The following is an 8,816-nucleotide window of genomic DNA, read 5'->3' on the forward strand; positions in this document are numbered from 1 at the left end:
TGCTGATTATGGCAGAGCTTAGTAGTATAAGGGGCTTACCATCAATCAAATGTTGGCCCCGTCAGGTCCCACCCACCTGTCACCCTAAGACAGCCCCTCCCCGCCCCCCCGGTGGGATATTACTTCCAGGGTCAAGATGGACACATGACCGGAAGGAGCTTAATGACTTGGACTTAATTTCCATTAGTGGCCTTCTCATTAAGATTTGGTCTTTTACTGTAACTGAGGCCACGTCTATGTTACGGGCACTACAATGACAGCGCTGAAGTTATGCTGCTGTAGTGCCATAGCATAGATGCTTCATACAGCAATGGACCGGGTTTTTCTGTTGATGCAGGTCATCCATCTTCCCAAATGATGGTAGCTAGGTTGATGGCCTAGCCATGTCTATACCGTGGGTTAGGTCAGACTAACTACGGCACTCAAGGGTATGAATTTTTCACACCTCGGAGTGCCATAGCTATGTCGACCTATGTGTAGACCCAGCCGGTGTGTGTTATCTTTTCATGTAGGAAGGGAGTGTTGTGCACCTAAGGAAAATATTAGCAAAGTCATCTGTTTCACAATCCCTTTATCTACAGAATACACATAGAGGATTTCCCAGGTTAAGTGAAATGAGCAACCTAATTGCCCCCTAAACCCCAGTACAATTCAGTATCCCCCCAGGGTTTCTAAGCTTTCCAGTGAATCTCCTCTTCTGTGTGCCAGTTTTCAGACTACGCTTTTTGTCCCAGAGATGGTTGTCTTTTTAGTTCTGGTGCAGAACTAAGCATTAAGTCAGTGCTTAATAAATACTAAATAAGAATATAAACTTGATAAAGCAGTCTGCTGCATAGAAGAAATCAGTGTCATTTATGGAAAAATACAGCAAAGACTGCGCAAACAGTGTGTGTTTTTCCGAGAAAGGACATTTTGCCTTCTGATTACAACACTTTGTTTCTTCAGTAGAGTAGCAGTCAATCCTATTTCAGTTGCACGGCGTAGTCATAATGTGGGGAGCTTTCAAACTTTATCTGTTGCGCTGGTCACATTCCTAGCTGTCAGGATGTGTGATTAGCATACCTTAGCCAGGATTCCCGGCCTCCTTTTTTGTCACCACTGACTCAAATTCTTCTGATGGCAAAGCAGTGAGGTTAATAACAATCTGGTGAAGGGCCACTTGAAATATTTTAGAAGTAATTCAGATCCTAGTAATATGTGCCCCTGCCACTGAGGCAGTGTTTTTATCTCAGACAGCATGTTACACAGCATTACTTCCATCAGCATACTGTTGGTAAGTCTCTGGAAATAGACCAAACGAGAAGTTCATACACTATTACTTCCATCTCCATCTTGCCTTAAGCTTTAAAATACCACTCTCTAAGCACAGTATTTCATCTGCTCATAACAGTTCTTTTGAGAGAAATATAATTTAAAATCAGAGATGGGATCAGACAAATTATCAGAAGAACGTTAGTTGTTATATATAGCGGTTATAGTGATAGATGCTCTGTAAATCAATATTAAAAAAATAATGGATCCAATTCTGCTCAAATTCTGCTCTCAGTTTCTGCTCTCGTGTAACCCAAATGTAACCCTAATAGTTTATACGCATATTAAATATTATGGATTTCACGGTAAATTTTTCACAACATACATCCAACAATGTTTGGTTTACGAGGATATTAATTTATATTTTATGTTCACGCAAATATCTAATTTAAAAATGTTTTTAGCATTCAAGTTAGGATCCTGACATCTTAGCTATATGTTGGTTTATAACAGAATCTCTTGTGATTGAATGGTGAAGCACGTATGTCAATTAGACTGCAAATGAATATACAAAGAAGAGGTCTTCTCAAATTTCAGTTTTCGTGGCAGAGTACGGTTCTGCACAGAGTGGGAGACACAAAGCTAATAGGACAGTTTTTCCATGAGTCTCTTCTGAAGCAAAATGTAGAGAGACACTTGTAAAAATCATATTGATATAGTAAAGGAAAGTTGCTATATTTTTAGTAAGTATCAGAGGGGTAGCCGTGTTAGTCTGGATCTGTAAAAACCGACAAAGAGTCATGTGGCACCTTATAGACTAACAGACGTATTGGAGCATAAGCTTTCATGGGTGAATACCCACTTCATCAGACGCATGTAAGAGCATTTTTAGTAAGAGCATTTTGAGAGATTCACCTTGCAGCCTCAGCATTAGAAATCTGGCACTTTGTGACTTGTTTTCTAGGAGGAAATGGTCCTTAATCCAAAGAAACTGAGATTTTCCTCCTGGTTTTTACATTTAAGGCCACTTTGCAAACAAAATATGTAACAGTGAAATTAGATGCACACAAACTGTAGGAGAGACATTTTCCTTTAAGGGTCATTCTGATTTTAATTAAATATCCAGAGATTTGTATGGCATAATACAAAGCAAAAAATAATAATAATACATAGTTAACAATCATCTAGGTCTTCTAGCATAAACCACCTAAATACAAACACTTTAGAAAAATGACAGTTCACACATTTTTACATGTAGGTATGTTTTGGAGGGCCCACTGCAAAAGAAGAAAACTGAGATTGATTATAATCCCCCTCATATGGTGGCTTCAAAATTCACTTTAACAGTAGCATGCTCTATTTTTGATTGCCAGTAAGTATGGAAATACAAAAGAAAAAGTGTCTGCATTTTTAAAGCAATCTTGCCTGTATATTTCTCCCGCTATCAAGCCAATATCGGCTTAAAGCAACCATTCTTGCATTAACTCTTCTTTTTTCCTAGCCAGGAAGGTGAAATAGAGGAGTGTTGCTTTTTAGAACGTTTAACACTTAGGAATATTGTTTTTCTCTACCAACATGTAGACACATCTGTAAGCAAAGAGTCTTTGGAAAAAGCAGATGGAAAAAATTGCCATGAGGTATGCTCTAAACGGACACTCAGATTTACACAGGACTGTAGAGAAGAAATTGAATTCATTTTCTAACTTGATTAGATCACAGACTCTGTCCATTTCGTTTCCTGTGTCTTGTGGGACCGAAACAAAAACTATTGGACAGTCCTGAATTTGGACACATTCTAACAATGCCAGCACACAGTAGTTTGATGGCATAACCCTGTTGACTGCTGCTTAACCCTGGAAAAAATATCTGCAGTTCAGAAGGATTGATCCTGTCTAGCTCAGTCTACTGATTTGGTTGGGTTGTCAGTAAAATACAGCGGAACAACAAGTAGATTGGAGAGAAATCACTGAAGCTCTTAAACGAACATACAAAAAAGTTTCCTTCACTATGGCCCATATCCAAAGTTTACTGAAGTCAAAGGGAACATTCCCATTGACTTTAATGGACTTTGGAGCAGGCCTTTAGGAAGTATGCATGAATACATTCAAAATTGAATTAGGATGTTTTAAACTCTGCCCTTTAACTATCTTGATATAAAGACCAGAATCTGATTTTTTTTTTAGTTTCTGGTTTTCTATGACCTGGATGGTAGAATTCAACCACTAGTAGCTGTGAGTGGAATACTTTGTTGTTATTCTGGGTACGTCTACACTTACATCCGGGTCCGGATGTAAGCAATCGATGTTCTGAGTTCGATTTATCGCGTCTGGTTAAGACACGATAAATCGATCCCGGATCGATCCCGGAAGTGCCCCCGATCGATCCCGGAAGTGCTCGCTGTCGACGCTGGTACTCCAGCTCGGCGAGCGGAGTACGCAGCATCGACGGGGGAGCCTTCCTGCCGCGTCTGGACTGCGGTAAGTTCGGACTAAGGTACTTCGAATTCAGCTACGTTAATAACGTAGCTGAATTTGCGTACCTTAGTCCGAAGTGGGGGGGTTAGTGTAGACCAGGCCCTTGGAGCTGGTGTCACAGATGTAAGATAAACTTTCCCTCTGTCAAAAATGTTGCTCTGGATGGACTCAATATTTGAACTAAATCACATAAGTGGTGGAGTCCAGGAGTTGCCTCACCCAGGAAAATGTTTGATAACACCTGTTATTTGATATCATACAGAGCATTCATAAGTCAAAATAACTACTCTTCAGAGGAATAAGGCAGGAATAAGACCAGGTCTACACTAGAAACTTTTCTGTTATAGTAATTGTGATATTTTTACATTTTTATACCAGCAAAAGCCCTAAAGAAGACCCAGTTATACCGCCAATTGCTGCTTCTGCTGGTCTAGCTGATTTTTGTTTGGGGAACTGATTAAAACCTGCAGCAACACTAGAGTTTTTTGCTAGTAAAACGATATCAACTTAGCTATCCCATTAAACTCTTTCTAGTATAGACAAGGCATTAAAGTCATCACTGTCAGACCTCTTTAAGTCAATGGCAAGGACATCTCGTGCCCTACCTCCAATACTCTTTCCAGTTGGTATTCTGTACAGCAGCATCACATCCAGGCGTAACCTTTTTGAACGGCAGATCCATTTTGCCTTGGAAAGTAATATTGTTATTAACATCGATGTATTGCTCCAGCATAGAGTAATAGTGGAGCTTCAGTGAGATGCGTGGAAATAAACCCACCAAAGGCTTCTAATGACATCATTAACATCAACAGTGGAGCTTGAGTGATGTCACCAGATTTCTGACATGGCATTATGTGGTACCATGTGACAATTTGTGCATTTCTAGCAGATCCCTGCACATCTTAGTTCTGCTGTGAGGCTCAGGTATGTTAAATGCCTTCAACTACCTAACAAGTAGAGCTGTCCAGTACGACGGCACTTCGTGAAGTGTTATTACTGTCATAAAGCGTATTTTGTTGTAGTTTTTAAACAACTGGTTGAGGACTCCAGGCCTATGCGGTTATACCAGATCCCTGTGCTCTCTGAAACTTTGTCCGCCATTCTGATTCTCTCTTTTGGCAGGCCAAATTCAACCCTCTTTGAAATTCACTGAGTCTTTCTATTGTCTTCATTGAGAGAATCCAGCTCATAATGCTCTTTTTAAAATGAATGCAGCCATTTTGTGTTGAGTATTTTTACAGTCTAGGGCTCTTCTATTATATTCATGTATAAAAACATTTTAAAATCGCACAAGGCAGTCAATACCAGTCTTAGATATGTGGCTGCATATCTTGTTAAAGGGATACTGCCAACTTGAATGGCACATTTCCATCTCAAACTTTTGTAGCTACTATGGTTACAAGTAATACCTAAAATCACCACAACTGAAAGAAGTGATTGATACTTTTTTGTCTCTTTTTAAAATTTACGTTGTGCATTTGACAGTACTGTGTGTATCGTCTGTTTCACTTTTTCTCCTGTATAGTCAGGTTTTTTCATATTGAAAAGATCCTTATAAAGACATCAGCTGGGAAGCAGAAAATCTCTCAACACATTTAAAAAAAAAATCTAGGATATCCTGTTTAAAGAGTGCTCTACCAGAAAGTGTAATTTTTAAAAAAATTAGCTCATTTTACGAAATTCAAGTTGACGTTCTCCATTTCAATGAATTACCTTCCCTGTATGTGCAAATGAAATAGATGATGTACATTTTAATATCCTGAAACCTCAACCCCAATTGTGAAGGACCTACCTACTAATACTTCACTCTCCAGGTCCATCCTTTCTGTGGTTTCTCTGCTAACGCTGCAAATGATGGTGTTTAAAAAAGTTCACCTATTGTGGTTACTATTCACAATCAATGTTTTAGTTCTCAAGGTCCCAAGATTGAAGATAAATCTTTTTTTTTTTTTTTTTAACCCCAGCAGCATGTGTGCCAGAACAGTGTTAGTCCACTGACTGGGATGTTGTGAACATTTTTGCTGAAGTGTTGAGTTACTACAGATGTGGTAGAGGTTTCTGGGGTTGGATTTCTTTAATGTTCTACCAAACTGCCCATGATATGACTTTACAACTCCCTTCCACCCTTCAATATCATACAGTTTATTGCATTCTTGACTTCCATTGAAATGCAGGCAAGTGTTCTCAGAATGAAAGCGAAAGTCTAGGCCCGTGAATTTCTGATGGCAATGAGGAATTCACATGTTCTGTACTACAGTAAGAGCTGTAACAATTTATTCTGAGTGTGTTCCAAAGTTCTTTGATGTCAGGGGGAGTTTTTCTATGCACTCCAATGGGTTTTGGATCAGTCTGTTTGTGGACCAGATTAACCCTCACATATTCTGACTACTGCTTCTTGCCTTGAAACTAAGTGACTGCCGAGTTTTTGGAATGTTTAGTGCAAAATGTTCTTTTTTTTGTCTTATTTAGTGTAAAACTCAAACTCCAAAAAAATTGAAGTGCTGCTTTCTTTTGCTTGTAGCACAGAAATCCTACCTCTACAGCCAGCAATTGGCTAAGAGTGAAATTTCCAGGTGGCTTCATGAATGCTTGGCAAATGAACGGTTACTTCTTTTTAACATGCCTGCAAGAGAAAGCATCAAGTTCTTCTGCTTCTGTGGTTCATGATATCACTGCAGTTCTCCTCTCCTTCCATGCATATGTCTGCTCAGTAAATAAATCCATGATTGAAGAGTCATGCATCCCACTGAAAACCTTCTGCTCACAATATAGGAGAAACGTGCAGAACATGAGAAGATAAGAACATTGGCAAGTATATGGTTAGCTAGCATACTCTCTGCTCCTCTGCCATTGTTAATGATCGGAAAGAATAAAAAGCAACGCTCTGCATTTTACAGAAAGCTGATTCCTCTGTTCAGAAAATCTTGCTTTGCCAGTATTGCCCTCCTGTGGGGTTTTACAGCAGAGTGAAGTGGTATTAATTTCAAATGGTAATGAATAGCTGGATTGTTGGGGCTCTGTACACAAGATCCACCAGGGACACCAGTTATAAAATGTCTCTTGACCACTGAGATTCTCAGATAATTCTTCAGCTGCAGAACTCATCCATAAGGGGTTTTACCTTGTGCATGTGTAAGATTGTTTGCATAGGCTGACCCTGGGCTAAGACAGGGGTTTACAAATCACGTTGCCCGATTTCTGCTTGTTCAAATTCTTCTCTCCTCTGCTGAAAAATCCTCATGAGCCCCCAAGCCACGTGTTAAAGTCCTGATACCATGTCTGCATCGCTTCAGAGCTGAGCACCTGCATGTCCATACAATTCCCCGTCTTCATATTTGCAAGATTCCCAACCTGGGTTTGTGCTGGTCACACTGCAATCCGCCCTTCACTCAGACAAGACTCTCACCACCCAGGAAGAGAATGTAGGAACATTTAGCAGCTTGTTTTTGCAATAGGAGGTATAAAGAGTGGATGATTGTCCAGTGTCATCATCTCTATAAAGAAGAGGTGTGAAAAACTTCCCAGTCCATAAGGTTCCTTCATAAGAATAGGTCTTCCTTTGTGCCATGCTGTGAGAAAATGCTTATAGAAGGATTCTGGCTAAGGTGGCATCCGAGATAGAGGATCCTTCTTTCAGAGTATAGTCTTTTATCTGTGAGAGCCTTATGAAGAGGGACAGAACAAATTAAACATCATCGCACTCACTCATAGATAAGTTTCACCATGAGCTAGCTAGCAAGCTGAACCAGCAAGGATGTAGGAGGTGCGGGAGCCAGGGATGGGGGAAATGTGTTGGCCAAAGGCTTGGTGGACACTCAACATCTACTGGAAGAAACATACACCGTCTCTGTAAGGGAGGAAAACTCGCTCTTCCCAGTTCCTGCGTTAGTTAACGTAGGGCCATCGGAATCGCTATGTGGAGGAAACTGATGTGCAATTGAAAGCAAAATTGCACGGTGCTGGCCAGCAGCAAGTTGGGGAAGGGGTTTATACATTAAAAAAAATAGACCTCTTCTTCTGGGCTGGTGGCTGTGATGGACCTTGGGGTGATGTTTACGTGCTAAGAGGAAATATCGTATACGTTTGCACTATTTATCTCTTGCCACAAGCCATCGTAGAAACAGGAGCCTGTCCTAGAAAGTGCTATTATTGGATTATTCTTTCCTTAAATAAAATGTTTCCAGAAGCTTTAAAGGACTTTGCATCTCTGAGACGGGGGAGGCAGGTTCCTTGATCTTACAGGAGTTGGAATGAGAAGATGTCTAGATCTTGTACCAGGAAGAGCATTTACAGTGGGTGGCTGCCGGGCTGCATCATTCTCCGGTTCCATTCATTCCTCGTTATTTCTATTCATGACATGCTAGGAGGGGAGAGAAAGACAGGGACATTTTTAGAGGGCAAATTGTAAGAAATCTTATGCCTTGAAAGCCAAATAGCTAAGCATCCCAAAGAATATGGATAAGTGGGAGTTTAATCCTCCATAAAATTCTGCAAGCCAAATACATGTCAGGCCACCTCATGAAGGCATTCCTTTTCCAAAACTCCTATCAGGGCCGGCTCCAGGCACCAGCCAACCAAGCACGTGCTTGGGGCGGCACCTGGTAAGGGGCGGCCAATGCTGGGGTGGCGGTTCAGCAGTGCGGCGCTTCGTGGGGGGCGGGGGTGTTCGGCAGCGCGGCGCTCGGGGATGTTCGGCGGCGCGGTGCTTGGCAGGGGTTTTGGTGGCGCGGCGCTCGGCGGGGGTGTTCGGGAGCGCGGCGCTCAGCGGGGGGTGTTCGGCGGCGCACCGTGCAGGGGGGTTCAGCAGCATGGCGCTCGGCGGGGAGCGGGGGCTGTTCGGCGGCGCGGCGCTCGGCGGGGGGGTTTCGGCGGCGCGGCAATCGGTGGGGGGGTGTTTCGGTGGGGCGGGGCTGGGGGGGGTGTTACGGCGGGGCGGCGCTATGGGCATTTTGCGGGGTCCAAAACTGCAAAGTTTTATTTGCCCAAAGTAGTGCTTATTCCTGTATGTAGCCCATTGATGTCTATGGTCTACTCACATGAGTAAGAGTGGCAGGGTCACGTTTAATGTGGCCCTTAAGAACGCTAGGTATT

This window comes from Terrapene carolina, unplaced genomic scaffold (genome assembly GCF_002925995.2).
Source record: "Terrapene carolina triunguis isolate 2854851 unplaced genomic scaffold, T_m_triunguis-2.0 Scaffold194, whole genome shotgun sequence".
Lineage (NCBI taxonomy): Eukaryota > Metazoa > Chordata > Testudines > Emydidae > Terrapene > Terrapene triunguis.